Source organism: Gigantopelta aegis, chromosome 6 (assembly GCF_016097555.1).
Source record: "Gigantopelta aegis isolate Gae_Host chromosome 6, Gae_host_genome, whole genome shotgun sequence".
Lineage (NCBI taxonomy): Eukaryota > Metazoa > Mollusca > Gastropoda > Neomphalida > Peltospiridae > Gigantopelta > Gigantopelta aegis.
Window position 1 is genome coordinate 21,649,693 of NC_054704.1, and position 17,353 is coordinate 21,667,045.

General features: G+C 36.8%; 1 protein-coding gene across 1 annotated transcript in view; it reads left to right on the forward strand.

Annotated features, from left to right (window-relative positions):
• Window positions 1-2,953: 2,953 nt before the first annotated feature.
• LOC121373908 overlaps window positions 2,954-17,353 on the forward strand; it is a 32,204-nt gene continuing 17,804 nt past the window's right edge. Inside the window, exon 1 of the mRNA XM_041500723.1 lies at window positions 2,954-3,535. The gene's annotated coding sequence lies outside the window, so the exon portion shown is untranslated. The remainder of the gene's footprint in view (window positions 3,536-17,353) is intronic.

Genomic DNA, 17,353 nt, shown 5'->3' on the forward strand with positions numbered 1-17,353 from the left:
AAGAATTCCTGTTGTCATCTTGTCACTGTAAATAACTATTGTAAAATATGTCCTCATATGCTGTCGTTTGACGGCCTGAGTGAATCGAAATAAAGTTTGAAAGATTAAACGCAAGCTGTATTTCAAATACATGCTAGAAGACTGGTCATTTGATTAGTACCCACAAGGTCATTGGTCAGTAGACAAGAGCTAATTACCTAACGGCATAGTTAAGTACAACACAGGACGCAACACCAATCTGTGATATTTTCTCAAGGAATACTATGACTGTATTATGTGGTGATATTTTTTATTTTTTATTTTTTTATTATTTAAAAAAAAGGAAAAAAGTTTGCTCTATGAAAATGTTTGTGTCCAAACAACCCAAAACATTAGTTGGCAGCACAGAGTATTTTATTGATACATGCATGGAGAAATGCCAATCAACATTTAACGGGGATTAGAGGGGGGAGGGGGTAGGGGAGGCCTAGATTGTGAGGAGCAAAGTTTATTAGGGGTGTCGAGAAATGCTCCCCTAAAAAATGTATTGAGCGAGGGGGGGGGGGGGGGGGGGTCGACTAGTTGTAATGGAATAAAACCCCACCTATATATCTTCTGTCGCGAATCGATCGTACAGCGTCGTAGACCTCAGAGGTATCATTAATCTAAATGCAACTCCTAAAAACCTAACAACTCCATTGACCTTTTGCACTCGAGATGGATGCTCTGTAACTGAAATCAATTTGGCGGTTAACGGCACATAATCTAGTTAGGTCTGAACTAACGCCTTTACGGTGCGATGTGATATACCATGATAAGCCACTGACTAAGGAAGGGAAAAGTTAAAAGTTAAAAGTTTGTTTTGTTTAACTACACCACTAGAGCACACTGACTCGATATCAAACATTTGGTACTTTATGACATATAGTCTTAGAGAGGAAACCCGTTACATTTTTCCATTAGTAGCAAGATAACGTTTATAGGCACCATCCACGCCTATAAATGACGCATACCACGAGTTCTGATATACCAGTCGTGGTGCACTGGCTAGAACGAGAAATAGCCCAATGGGTTCACTGACGGGGATCGATCCTAGACCGACCGCGAGCGCTTTACCACTGGACCACGATAGACCTTTGCCTTATGACGGGAAGGTGAGGACTGTCTGTGTAACAATACCTTAACCGATTTTAAATTACGGCTACTGGTAGGATCCATTCTCTGGTTGGGGGGAAGGGGGGGAGGAATCCATCCGAACCCTCCGACCCCCGCAACCTACACCGCTGCTGTATGTGTGCATGTATGTTTTTGTTACTATTATGAATTATTATAATTTAAAGTACAATAATGCCTTTTATGATATATAGTTAATGATAGTATAATGCTACTAACCGGAGGGGGGTGACAGCTTAGTTACAAATCAATCACCTGATGAGTAATGAGTCGAAGGCTCGATCCCTTTGGTGAACCCAGTATTTTTCCCGTTACAACTAATACCCCACTTATTGTTCAATTAGTTTTATTTATATCCTTTACCTCCATTCGGTAATGGTATTATATTGTGTGACAGCAGCGGGTTTCCTCTTCCACTCTAGTGTTGATACTACCATATGTACAGCCACATATACTGAACCCAAAAACCCACACCCTTCAAAACAAAAAAACACCCACATAAAAAAAGCAAAACCCCCCACAAAAATCCCCCCACAAAACCCAACCAAAAACACCCAAAGAACACCCTCCAACACACACCAAATAAAAAATCCCGTCTTTTAGGTCCATTCTAACATGTATTTTATTTACCGAATTAATTATGTCATAAAAATACATGCATTCAAATATTCACGTTGTTCAGTATAGTTTAAAATGCGCTGAGGTGTCGTTAAAGAAACATTCTGTTTCATTCCTTAATCACCACTGAGTCTCTACAGATAATCACCACTGAGTCTCTACAGATAATCACCACTGAGTCTCTACAGATAATCCAGAGAAGAAACAAAAATGTTGTGCTCGCGCGCGAACACACAATGTGACACATGCCGCACGCACGCACGCACACACACGCACACACACACACACACACACACACACACACACACACACAAATACATACACATACACACAAAATTCCGCGCACGCGCGCGCACATACAGTGAAGCATATGCAAATATACACATACACATATACACACAAAAATACACATACATACACACACAAAAAACAAAAACAAAAAAAACATACACAAATACATACACACAAACATACACAAAGACATACACACAGACAGACATACATACACACAGACAGAGACATACATACACACAGAATTACACATACATACACACAGACACAGAGACATACACACAGACAGACACATACACACACACAGACAGACACATACATATACATATACACACAAAAATACATATACATACACACACAAACATACACAAATACATACACACAAACATACACAAAGACATACACACAGACATACATACACACAGCCAGACACATACATACACATATACACACAAAAGTACACATACATACACACAAAAACATATACAAATACATACACACAGACATACATACACAAAGACAGACACATACATACACATACATACACATATACACACAAAATACACACACATATACACAAATACATACATACATACAGACATACACTAAGACATACACTGAGACATACACACAGACAGACACATACATACATACATACACAAAGATACACACATACTTTGACAAACACATGTTTATATAAACATTTTCCCTTCTCAGTGGTTGCAAATACGGACATTTCGTTCATTAACATTTCAGACATACGTCAGACAATGCTAACCATCGTGCAGACCGTGTCGCCTAAAACTATCATTGCAGACTATAACAAAATCCAGCCAATCTATGGCAACCAGGGACCCCTACTACAAATAGATTCTTGCTGTGTATATTTTCAATAAGTACAGTCGGTTAATTGTTCACGCTTTTGGATTTACTGCCGACACCTTATAGGTTAAGACAAATACAGCAAGTCTAAATTACGAAACTTCTGAGAGAAAGAGCTTTTAACGGCATTGTCTGCAGGCAAGATGGAGGTTGCGCAGTGAGCTTGGCGGCCATATTGTCTCGATCAATACTGTCTCATTATGGTTCTTGTTATTATTGACGAACGGGCTTTTAGGAAATTGGGTCATATTTTCAACAAGAATATACTCTCTAGGCTGAGATAACCTAACAGGCAAGTGGTTTGTTTAATACCCGCCATGCACGTGATTCAGATGAACTCGTAAAGGAAACATTTTCATTCCTCCTCTTGTGTTTGCGATTGCTGGCTGCAGCGTGAAAATGGATTGATCCGACCCGCTTCGCTGAATGATTGTCATGGATAGCCGAGAGACGGAGAATCGGGACTAGAAACGCTTCATCGTGGTTACCATGAATGACACTCGCTCCAGCTCCAGTTCTATCTCGAAACGAGCGTGGAAAAATCACCTTAGCAGACTGGTGAAAACGAAACGAAACGAACACGAAAGCATTGGTGAGTAAACGAAAACGCTTGTGCAGCGTATCTGCATGCATAAAGAATGGATTATCATGGACATTCCTATTTATAAAAAAAGAAAAAAAGATAACATCAACAATTATGATTCTACCGCGCATAATTTACAATGGAAATGATATGTCCTCAAAAGGGCATGGTGGGATGGGATGTTACAATAATTGTATAATGGAGTGACGTTAGTGCATGTTTGGGTATCCCTTCCTATTCACCGAGCTACAGACTTGTCGTTTTCTGTTAATCAATTACTAGAAAACACAGGTTTCCGAGATTAGTTCCATGTAAATATATATATACAGGATGCATTCGATTGTTTGTTCTGCTTAATCCTAGCTAGATAATTGTAGCCTTGGCGACGCTAAATACCAAGTACGTGACAAGTAGTTGCTATAAATATTCATCTCGGTGGTAAATATCGATTAATATTTCAAGTAGTTTGATACTTGGTCCGGGGTGTTTTATTCGCGAATTTATCCTGCAGCGATGATCGCGGCATCAATAGGAGTGATCGATTTGTCGACAGCCAGGGCCCCTTGTGTAGATACGCCTGGTCCTCTTTCCCCTCCAAACCTTTACAGAAAACTTAAGATCCAATCTTATGTTTGATCTTACCGACCTTGAGAGTCACATGGACAGCGCATGGGAAGACATCAGCGTAATGGCTATCAAAATGTCGGAATTCTACACCCATTTGGTAGGGAATTATAGGACAACGGCTGCGTAAATCCCCTTGTAGAGTAGCGGGTTCGTTTTAACGTATAAATGATACATTTTCGGGCACGAAATATTCCGGTTGTAGTTTTCATAATTTTCACTGGAGTCGAAATACTGGGTCGCGATTATTTGTTCAATTTTTTACATCAACTGATAATGGTTAGGGTTAGAGTTTGTTTAATACTTAGCATAAGCATTCTGGAGTACGTTATTTTCTTGGATATGTATCGTTCGGCGAAACACGAGGATACAGATATTAAGGGTTAGATGTGGGAGAAAATACCGTCACATATTTTAGGACTAGACTGAAGGAAGGAAGGAAATGGTTTATTTAACGGCGCATTCAATACATTTTATTTACGGTTATATGGCGTCGGACATATGCTTAAGGACCGCACAGATATTGAGGGAGGAAACCCGCTGTCGCCACTTCATGGGCTACTCTTTTCGATTAGCAGCAAGTGCTATTTTATATACACCATCCCATAGACAGGATAGCACATACAACGGCCTTTGATGCACCAGTCTTGGTGCACTGGCTGGAGCGAGAAATAGCCCAATGGGGACTAGACTTGACAAACACCTAGTGGCAAGTCCTATCCAAAAGACCCACGCTAGGAGGCGCTACCTGCACGTACATGTGTATACAAAACATTAAGCTATGCACCATGGATTGTGGTTACAAAAGGTGCTGGATTTAACTCGGTTTATTGATAGAACGTTAGCATGCAATTCGAAAGGGCATAGGGTCGAAGTAGGGCTCATCCTATTCATTACTATATTAGCTCATTTCTAATGTTAATACAAAGTGGCTACAACATTTAGTCTTTGGCTAATATATTTTTCTTAAAATTGGCTAAAACTAAATTTGTTCCAGTGTGAGCTGAGTCGAAGCCCTTCTGTGATGACACTGGGGGTATTTTAACCAGTACCCCGAGACACGTGCATCGAGTACTGCGGTACTTGCAGGAAAACACACGTAAAACATCTCGTACCTTTTTGTTTTTCACTTAGCGTATAATACATGTAGTTGGCTAACATTACAAGCTGATGTCATTTCAATACTCCTATTATCGATTACTAGGAACATTGAATCTTTTATATGCACTTCGCCAAATCAGGATAACACAAACCACAGTCGCGTAGCACTGGTTGGAATGGAAAAAATATACTGGTTCTGTCAGCTAGCGGAGGGGGTTGTCGATCCCATGACTTATCGGATATAAAGCAAGCGTTAAAAACCATTGGATTACACTAGAGGTTTTATAACTATATGTATGACAAAACGTCTCACACGTGTCCATTAATGTTTATGAGAATAGACTAAATATTTAACAGATTATCAGAAGAAAAAAAAAGGTATCTGGTATCCTAACCCGTTTCAAATAATTCATCATAATATTCAGGAGACTTTCATTGCCTTCTGTCGTGTACAGGAGTATGCTATTTTTTTTTATTATTGACAATGGGTTTGTCTCGTTATTTTATTAACCAGCGTTATTATTGATTTTGGCTTATGATGCATACAAGCACGTACACGCAGGAAATGCAAGTACTGTGCTGTATGTACAAATGAAGATAGATGTGGCGGGGTGGTCTATTTTTCCATAACATTCGCCAACCAAACTTAACATAACTTCATAATTTCCCATCAGCTATGAGAGAAAGCAGTGTGCTTGCCTTCCCACTGTCCAGGGGCAGGTGTATCTTAGCAAAGCTCGCCTGGGGAGCAAATGGTCTTGGGGTCGATCACCTTCAGTGGATTTGTGTTTTTACCCATCCCTACAGGTGCCCCACAACCAAAGGCCGTGGTATGTACTGTGCTATCTATGGGAAAGTGTATATTATAATTGCCCACCAAGTTGTATATTTTCCTGTCGCCCCCAGCATTCGTTGTAGAGTAAGTATCAATCTTAATTTATATCACATTCTTGTAAGGTTGTGCGCCAATTGATGACGTCATCGTGTGACGTCAAAAGTGTTACGTCCCACTTGGCGTTCTAGTGGGACGTATCACTTTGATATGTACCAAGATATTTTTAACCATGTACCATGATATTTTTAACCATGTATATGGCGGCAGTAAGTTTCCTTTCGTTTCAGTGATAACCATATCATGTCGCAATAACCATGTTAAACACCATTTCATTTTATTAATTTCATCTCATTTTTGTGCTTATAGCCAATTAATGTTCAAGCACGCTGTCCCGGGCACACACCTCGGCTATTTGGGCTGTCTGTCGAGGACAGTGGATTAGTTGTTAGTTAGTGGATAGTGAGAAAGAAGAGGGTGTAGTGGTCGTACACCTACCCATGGAGTCGTTAAAACTCGCTCTGAGTGGGAGCCGGTACCGGGATACGAACCCAGTACCTACCGGCCTTACGTGTGATGGCTTAACCACCACACCTCCGACGTCGTTGTTAAACACCAAATAACCTTAAGCTTAAAATGTGCTAAGATGTCAGGGTCGTACCCTCCGGGGGAGGGTGGGGGGGGGGGGGGGGTCAGGGGGAGCAGTTGCCCCCTGAGAATCTCATATACATCTCAGGGTTTAATTTGTATAGTGTTTCATTTGTTTATAAAAAGTAGTGGCCCCCTAGGATTTTGATCAATGTACGGACCTGGATGTCGTTAAACAAACATTCCTTTCCTTTCCATTAAATTCGTCAAATCCCTGTGATCGTTGTGGAATAGACCTACACAAAGCGGAGAAGTTCAATGTGGTAAACTCACGAAGAGCTAGGGCAGTTCGGATAAACGCTGTGTGTCCACATTGTAGCAACATCACGAAATGGATTCATAATCTAATTATTACGGCTGGATGCCGGACTATCGATTTCTTGGTTAATTATTTAACGCACAGGTACAACATGGGGTTTGATTGTTATTGACTAGACTCGCCCCTGTAAAACGGGACCCGGCAGAAAAATATGATTATCGAAGTGCACGGTTATTATGACTAGGAAGTCAGCTCGAAAGAAGCAGGCATTTGCCAAGATAATATCGTACGTGCATAAATAATTGAATACTTTTTGAAACGTATCTAAATCATCACATGAGTAGTCAATATTCATAACAGAAAATCCATGTTAATATGCATCTTCCTTTGTGTGAAAATGGGTCTTAAGTAAAATAAATGGTATGGAAAGAAAGAAAGAAATGTTTTATTTAACGACGCACTCAACACATTTTATTTACGGTTATATGGCGTCAGACATATGGTTAAGGACCACACAGATTCTAAGAGGAAACCCGCTGTCGCCACTACATGGGCTACTCTTCCGATTAGCAGCAAGGGATCTTTTATTTGCGTGGTCCTTAACTGTGTGGTCCTTAACCATATAACCGTAAATAAAATGTGTTGAGTGCGTCGTTAAATAAAACATTTTTGTTTTGTTTGTCTTTAAAAATCACACGTGGCGAGACGTAGCCCAGTGGTAAAACACTCACTTGATGCGCGGTCGGTTTGGGATCGATCCCCGTAGGTGGGCCCATTGGGCTATTTCTCGTCACAGCCAGTGCATCACGACTGGTATATCAAAGACCGTGGTATGTGCTATCCTGTCTGTGGGATGGTGCATATAAAAGATCCCTTGTTACTAATGGAAAAATATAGCGGGTTTCCTCTCTATGACTGTGTCAAAAATTACCATATGTTTGACATCCAATAGCCGATGATTAATAAATCAATGTGCTCTAGTGGTGTCGTTAAACAAAACAAACTTTAAAAAAAAAAAATCACACAGCAAAATTGAATCACGAACTGTAAGTCTTTGGAAAGAAAACAAGGCGGGGTTATGGTTCAGGAATTTATTCCCAGGCAGAACCAGAAGTTATAGAAAAATTATACACACGACTCTTCGCTGTGGGCAATGAGTCTCACAGAAAAAAAAAATTGTCACATCGAAACCTGTAAATAAATAACACTTATAAGCTATTGTACCAATACATAATAATACTTTACTTTAGTTGTAATTAAAATGAGATGTTATATTTAACTGATTAAAATAACTAGTATTAATTAAATACATTTTACTCATTACTACTTTAGTTATGTGATTAAAATGAAACTTCTAAATTACTTTAATACATGTTCATTTACTCATTACCAGACATATTTATACAATTTAATAATGTGCCAAATTAAAACCACCGATACATGTATGTTATTCAAACCTATGCCGTGTTCAGTGGCGATCAATAGGAAAAAGACCAACAGACCCCTCTTAATGAAAATCTTATGGTGTTGTGTGTGTATGTGAATGTTGCACGGACGTTACATGAAACATCACGTGATATAATAAAACCATATCATTGGTTATTGGCTAATAACAAGCTAGGGCGTTGTCCAAACGAACTAAGATGTTCTCAACAGAATATCGTAACGAAAAAAACTGAAATAAAATACATACATTAAATATTAAAATAAACTAATTACAAATATTTACTCCCCGTTACAGCGATATGGTGTAGAAACAAATAAGACATGAACAAAGTCTAGTATTACGATCAAAATATTTTCACGTGTTAGCGCAAGTTGCTGCATGTGTGGCTTCCACAAAAGTGAACATTTGTCCAGGCACACGAGCAGTTTCAAAACCACGACGTGTTCAAAATCATGTTCTCAGCGCCCCCACTCCATTCCGCCCTCACTACATCCCGCCCCACCCAATAGCCGATGTTTTTGTTTGTTTGTTTGTTTATTTTTTTTGGGTGCTGGGTGGGGTGTCGCTAAACATCTATTCTATTCTATTCTATTCCATCCTGCCCAACAGACGTAAATAGATTTATGTAAAATATTTTGCATGACAGTCGACCGTAAACGTTGATAACAAAAACACACAAGATTATAGAAACTGCAATTGTGTATATATTTTGTATTATGCTGACTGGTTCTTCAACTAATACACTATGCTATCTAGGTGATTTGTAGTTATGGGTTATCTTAATAGGTTTCATTTATGTGTTATCTAACTGTTTTTAATTATGTGTTATCTTGTGGGTTTCAGTTATATGTTATCTTGACGGTTTTCAGTTGTATTATATCTTGGAGGTTTTCATTTAAGTATTCTCTTGACTGTTTTCAACTACATGTTCTTTTGACAGTTTTGAACTATGTGTTCTTTTAGCGGTCTTCAATTATATGTTCTTTTGACGGTTTTTAATTATATGTTCTTTTGTTCGTTTTCAATTATGTATTCTTTTTGACAGTTTTGAACTATGTGTTCTTTTGGTGGTCTTCAATTATATGTTCTCTTGGCAGTTTTTATCTGTATGTCCTTTGACGCTTTTCAATTTTGTTTTCAACTGTCATTCTTCTAGAAGGTTTTTAATTATATATTCTCATGGTTTTCAGTTATATGTTCTCTTCACGGTTTTCAATTATATGTTCTCTTAGATATTTAATTGTGTTCTCTTAGCGGTTTTCAATTATTCGTTCTCTTTGCGGTTTTCAATTATTTCTTCTCATGATGGTTTTCAATTATATGTTTTTTGACGGATTTCAATAATGTAAAAAAAGTATGTTCTCTGTTTGTGTTTCAGTCGGTTTTCATACATAGCATCTGTTTTAAATACGTATAATGTCTTTCTTTCTTTAACTCTATCAACGCGGTCTCGTGGTATGTTCTTTCGCAAAATAAACGAGGGCAATAAATAGGAAGCGAAAACAACGTATGTGAAGTTCTGTATTTATTACATACCTTCTTTTATGTTTTACAAAAAACGCTTTTTAATTTAACACTTTGTTAAATCTATGATCAAAAGTCCTTTCATGGATTCATTTAACGTTAAGAATCATACTCTGCGGCAGCCTTGTGTAATGTTTCAAATACAATATGACGTCATTTGTAAATCATATATGACGTAAGTAAATAAAAGGCACTAACTGCTGTAAAAAGAAAAAGGGAATTCCCCATTTATAAGTTCCGGTCCAGATTGCACATATGTGCGATACAGAATAAATTTATTACGCGGTTTCAAAAGGCCTTTATGACTATAGTAAGACTGAATCGGTATGTAATAAAATGTCTTATTACCCCAATGGTCACTCATAAATATTTCCCATATTTTTTCAGTGAGAAATATTCTGCATTGGTCTAACGAACAATACTATTGGGCAATTTGACGCTTACAAACCAATGATCTTGTCGGTACTAAATATGATGTCATCACGATTTGGCAAACAGACAAAATGACGTCATGTAGTTTAAAGAATTTGCGTTTACGGCTCTCTGTTTTTGGTTTTAAATTTATAACAAACTGTCATTTTAATGCATTTCCTTATAGATTTTGTAGCAGAATAAAGAGAACTCTTCTTTTTTTTTAAAACGATCTATGAACATGATTAAATTACAAAGTTATAGCAATTCTCAGAACAGTGCGTAAAGTAGTTTCCATCGTTTCTATACAGGTTGGCCTTCGTGCATGTGCGTCGAAAGTAAAGGCTTTTAGAGATAGCTGAGGTAATAAATAGAATAACAAACTCGGTACCAATTATTATCAAATGTATGTCCTTCGCGAAATAATTTTCATTTGTCACCCGCTAAAGCTCGTGATAACTGAAAATTATTTCACTCGGGACATAAATTTGATAATAATTGGTAACTCGTTTATTATCCTCTATTTATTTGGCACGAAGAGAGAATTCGTATTGATGTATTTAAAATATATGTGTACTTGTTCGTTTGGGAGAAAATTATTATTGCTTTGTAAGTCAAGTGGCTTGCGAATCGTTAATGATAGGCATATTGGTGACAAAGATGGTAATATTACATTCTATAATGCTAATGGCTCTAGTCTTATAGACTATGTCCTAATACATGCATCCTGTTATCATTTAATAGAGCAGTTTTAGTCTGGTAAATTTAATTATTTTTCTTACCACGCACCCGTATGTTTCTCTGTTTCATTCACAAAGTTATATAATATAGCTAAAGAGATAACGCATGAACAGACACATACCAGCATAAAATGGAATGATGAGTACAATAAAGAGATTGTTGATCAACTTGTTGAAAATATAGATAACTTGATAAATATATGTACTGTTAATTGTAATAGCCAGGAAACTGTTAATACATGTGTAGATACATTCACACATTCACACATGAACTCAACGATCTGATTTTACCTCACTGTACTATTAAAACTTACAAAACAAATTTCAGTGGAAAAGGAAAAATTCACCGTTATTGTAAAGTAGAAGATAAACCTTGGTTTAATGATATATGTAACGAACGATACGCTCAATACAGAAAGGCAATTAAAATGTTTAATCGAAATAAAACAAGAGAAAATTGTATGGAACTTGTTAGTTTGAAAAATGGTTACAAACATTTAGAACGCAGACTAAAGAGACAGTACACGTCTCAACAAGGTGATAAGCTGAATTATTTGCGGAAACCTAACCCAAAATCATTTTACAAACAGTTCGAGAAACGTAAAAATAATGTTAAATCAGAACTCAGTAATGACGATTTTTATAATCATTTTCTAAATCTGGCTTTAAACGAACCAACAAGTAAGAGTGAAGTAGATAACCTTTTAACCAATTACGATACTCTTTATACTTATAACTCAGTGGGTAGCTTATTAGATAGTGACATCACCGAAAGTGAAATATCGAATGCTATTCATAAGTTAAAGAAAAACAAAGCATGTGAATATGATGGTCTTTTAAATGAATATTTTATTAATTGTATGAATGTTTTGACGCCATATTTGTTGATATTGTTTAATACTGTTTTTAAATCTGGTCATTTCCCTCATAGTTGGTCAGTTGGATATATAGTGCCTGTTTTTAAAAAGGGAAATCCCAACGACACGGATAATTATAGAGGTATTACTCTAGTTAGCTGCCTAGGTAAATTGTTCACCAATATAGTAAATGAAAGATTATGTAATTACGACATGGAAAATAATATTATCACTGACTCCCAATTTGGCTTTAGAAAACATTTGTCCACTGTGGATGCAATTTTCTTTCTACAGTCCTTAATAAACAGTGTGTAATGCACGAAAACGGCTTTATTGCTGTTGTGTTGACTACAAAATAGCATTTGACTTTGTAAATAGACAAAATTTATGGTATAAATTAATTAAACAAGGTGTAAGTGGGAAAATGCTTGCTATAATAAGGTCGCTATATCAAAATGTCAAATGTTGTGTAAAGTATAATAATGTAATTTCCGATTTCTCTATATGCAAAAATGGTTTATTTCAAGAAGTGGTGTCGCCAATATTATTTTCCATGTATGTCAATGTCTGTGAGATGCAGCTAATATCAGACAACTGTCCTTATATCGATATACAAATGTTAAACATATTCCTCATAATGTACGCTGATGACTAGCCCGAGTACTCTGATTGTAAGAGAGCTAGACGGACATTTGGACATAAACACGCTCTCATTACAATCAGAGACCAAGCTATGTATTTTTTGGGCAATTGCCGACAACCAAAAAGTTGTCAAAGATTTCCGCTCTAATACCACAACAATCCTATGTATGTAGCGGATTTCCTCTCTAACACTATGATAAAATTACCAAATATTTGACATCCAATAGCCGATGATTAATGAATCAATGTGCTCTAGTGGTGTCGTTACACAAAACAAACTTTTTTTGTGATTGTCGGGCATTTGTCGTTTTGAGACGGCCCCTGAAAGACGCAACGTCACGATATAGGTCGGCGAACTTAGAATTCAGCTGTCCGGAGTTTGCCGAAACTTACCTGAATGTGGGTGCTGTCAGGTTTCTTTCTGTAGTGTATGTATTAGTGATTAATATCTGATTTTTTTTTAATCAAGTAACTCGAAAGTGGTCGATGTAAATGTTTTTGACGTCAAACATAGGATTGTTGTGGTATTAGAGCGGAAATCTTTGACAACTTTTTGGTTGTCGGCAATTGCCCAAAAAATACATAGCTTGGTCTCTGACTGTAATGAGAGCGTGTTTATGTCCAGAGGTCCGTCTAGCTCTCTTACAATCAGAGTACTCGGGCTAGCTGATGACATGGTTCTTTTAGCTGAAAAACCAGAAGGTTTACAAAAAATGATTAATTCTCTGTTTAATTATACCCAAAACTGGTATTTAACTGTCAATACAAATAAAACTAAAATTGTTTTTAGAAACGGGGGTAAATTACGAAATAATGAGAAGTGGTTTAATGGTTGTAAACTAGAAGTTGTAAATGAATTTATAATGGTAAATTTGCACGTACACAGAAACGATTTGCAGAGCAAGTACGTAAGGCATTATTTTCAATATTGAATGTATGCAGGAACAATTTCTTCAATATCGAAACAATGCTTGCTGTTTTTGATACATATATTAACTCTATCCTTTGTTATGGTGCTAAAGTTTGGGGGTTTCACTCGGGTCATGATGTTGAAAAAGTACATATACACTTTTGTAAAAGATTATTGGGAATAAGAAAAGGAACGTGTAACGAATTTGTTTCTAGCGAACTGGGACGGTTTCACTTCAAGTAACAAGAAAATTGATAATTTTTAAATATTGGATAAAATTACGTAACACTACAAATTGTATTCTAAGGGGTATATATGAAGAAATGGCACAAGATAACGATAAATGGTTAATTAACATTAGGCACGAACTGTATTCACTTGGATTAAACTGTATCTGGAATTTATCGTATGTTGACGGCAATATCTACATGACTTCAAAGAAAAGCTGTTAAATACTTTTAAGCAATTATGTTACAGTAAAACAATGACAACGGCTAAAGGACTTTTATATCAACATTTATTAAATGAATTTAGATTACAAACATATTTAAGATTGTCAATGGAAACGCGTTATATAAAAGAAATATGTAAGATTAGAATATGCGCTCATAAATTAAATGTAGAATCTGGCAGATATCGAAACATCGAACGATCAGAAAGAATATGCACTCTGTGTAATACTAATGTTGTAGAAGATGAATATTACTTTATAATAGAGTGTCCACAATACAAAGATTTCCCTTGTAAATATATAAAAATGTATTATTATGAGCCGCCAAGTGTTATCGTTTTATGGTTATTAACCACTGGTAACAATAAGGAATTGAATAACCTAGGCAAATATTTAGTGCAAGCGAATATAATTAGAGAGATCGGTTAATGCAGGATGATAGTTAATGTAATAAATGTAACTGACATCACTTCATCTGTCCATGATTGTATATAAACCACACCCACCATTGTTTTGCACGTGTGTATTTTGTATAACTATGTTGTATTATTTATGTTATTTATTCAGCTGATGAGTTGTAAAACTCAAAGCAAACAAAGAACTTGAACTTGAACTTGAACTTGAACTTGTTCGTCTTTGTAACTCGTATAAACGATTACACTTTGACGATTGTCTTATCAAACCTGTTGTAGATCTCGGTTCTTCTGTTTTGTCTAATCGCATCATCAGTATCACCAATTATCTCACAGTCATCTGGAGTTGCATACACATTTTACATAATCCATCGGAAACGTATTATGATTGTTATTCCAATCAGCGAAACGTGAGAGCTGATAACCCCTTGATGGAAACATTGATTATTTGGCCTGAAAACGCGAGACGGTAACGTCTAACCGAGGCGTTATCAAGCGGAAAACCCAGGGGAAAGTCACTTGATATGTTGACCATGTTTCAGTTTATTCCCTGCATGCTATTTATTATTAAGTAAGACATCACATTTTATTTAAGGCTCAACGGAAGCCGCACTCTAGCCAGCTAGTTACAGACATAAATTGTGCTCTCAAAAAGAGAGAACACTAATGAAAGAAGCAGGAGTCTAAGATGAATCAGGATTTTTCATCCGGGAACAATTTAGTGCAGAATGGTCATTCATCAGCTGATCGATGTCAAATTAATTCTGGTGTTAAGATTAGATTGTCTAGATCACGTGTTGAATAATTAATAAAATCTATATCATTGGCGTTTATATTATTGAAAATGAGACTACATCGTGCCTTATTCATAATATATTAACCAAATTCAGACTATTAGATGTTATTTTTAAATTTTGTATCAGTGTACTTCAGCGAGTACAAGCCTTCAAGGCAATACCTAGTGGTGTCATCAGGCACTTGCCCCCCCCCTCCCCCTTCCCCCGAAAGAATGCCTTTTTGTACTTTTTGTCTATTTGGAAAATGCCTCTATTACTACCATGCTTCCTTTTATACTGACTCATAGCTATTTTGATCTAAATACGGCTATACCACAACCCAAATATTAACCGTAATGTAAACACGATAAAACAGTGCTATGACTGTAGCATAATCTTGCTCTATGACTATAACCATCACAATTTCCATCATAGCCAAATGTGCTGGTTGATTGTAATTCGGTTGCCAGCGAGTCTTGAAATAATTGCAGTGTTCTTGCAAATACAGCTCATTTTCCGCTTCGCCGCACGCCGGACCTAAGTGGTCAGCTTGGACGTGGATTTGTCATAAACGTTTTCACACAGTTTGTTAACAGGAACCCTGTACGTGCGTGTTTACGTCACGGGATCATTTGTGACAAGGTGGTAACATGCTTACGTCATACATGCCGGTGACACGGGGCAATTAGCACAATTTACGTCATCAGCTCACGGAGACAAAGTATGAGCACATTTAACGTCATAAATCCCCCATGCACAAGATAAGTTAAAACAAATTATGTCATGAGCTATTTAATTCCCCAGACACAAAATAAGTTTAAAATAATAATAATAAAAATAATAATTACGCCATGATATCTTTAAGTGGATGATATTAATTATTACAACTTTTAAAAGTTCTAGACTTGCCCTCATGAATTTCTGGCCCATTCTCTGATTGGAACTTTCTCATCAGAACTAGTGACCCACGACTGGTATATCAAAGGTCGTGATATATGCTAACCTGTCTGTGGGAACTGAATATTTGTGTTGTTTAATGACACCACTAGAACAAATTTACTTATTAATCATCGGCTATTGGATGTCAAACATTTGGTAATTTTGACTCGTAGTCTTTTAGACAAAACCCGATATATTTTTCCATTAACAGCAAGGGATCTGTTATGTGCACTTTTCCCACAGGAGAGAGAGAGAGAGAGAGAGAGAGAGAGAGAGAGAGAGAGAGAGAGAGAGAGAGAGAGAGAGAGAGAGAGAGAGAGAGAGAGAGAGAGTAGATAAGGGGTTTGTCTCTCATTCTGTAGAATTCACACATACAGGATAATGCATAAATCGACCTTTGGTCTACCAGTAGTGGGAAACTGAAATCTGAATCCGAGAATGGGTCCACCGAGAAGGTTCGATCCTGCGACCAATCCACCTCATGGGAGCGCAATACCGACTGAACTAGATGTAGGTCCCGCCGCCTATCTTTGGGGAAAAGGCTAAATGCGTATTAACGATACCTTGCTGCTAATGGAAAAAATGTGGCGGGTTTCCTCCTGGACTATATTATGTCAGAATAATCAAATATTACACACCCAATAGCAATGATCAATCCAAGTGCTCTAGTGATATCGTCAAACAAAACAAAACATTTTTATATTATGATAAGATATTATCAAGTGTTACGTCTTGAAGTGTCATGACAAAATTATCACCAAGCTTTACATCATATAGATCTATGACCTAAGATAAATACACACGTTGATAATCGTGTTGCCTCTCTGAACCGCATGTTGTTAAACGTCGTCATTATTTACCATCGGATTTCTCTCTCGATGAGATGAAAAGCAGTGTAGAAACAAATAGCATGCTAGAAAAGAAACACATTTTAAATAATGGGAAATTTAGTAATTATATTTCCCCCTAAAATTATATACTGAACATCAAACAACCACAACAACAACAAAACAACAACAAAACACAACAACAACCCAAAAAATTAAAACAATAATACCCCCCCCCCCCAAAAAAAAAAAAAAAACCCAAACAAAACCCAACAACAAACAAACAAACAAAAAAACCCCAACTATAAATAACACACCTTCCAAACAATAAACAACAACAACAAACAAACAACCCCCAACAAAACTACAACAACAACAACAAAAATACGCGAATCAAAGTATGGTTAGATTGCAATTCGAATAGAT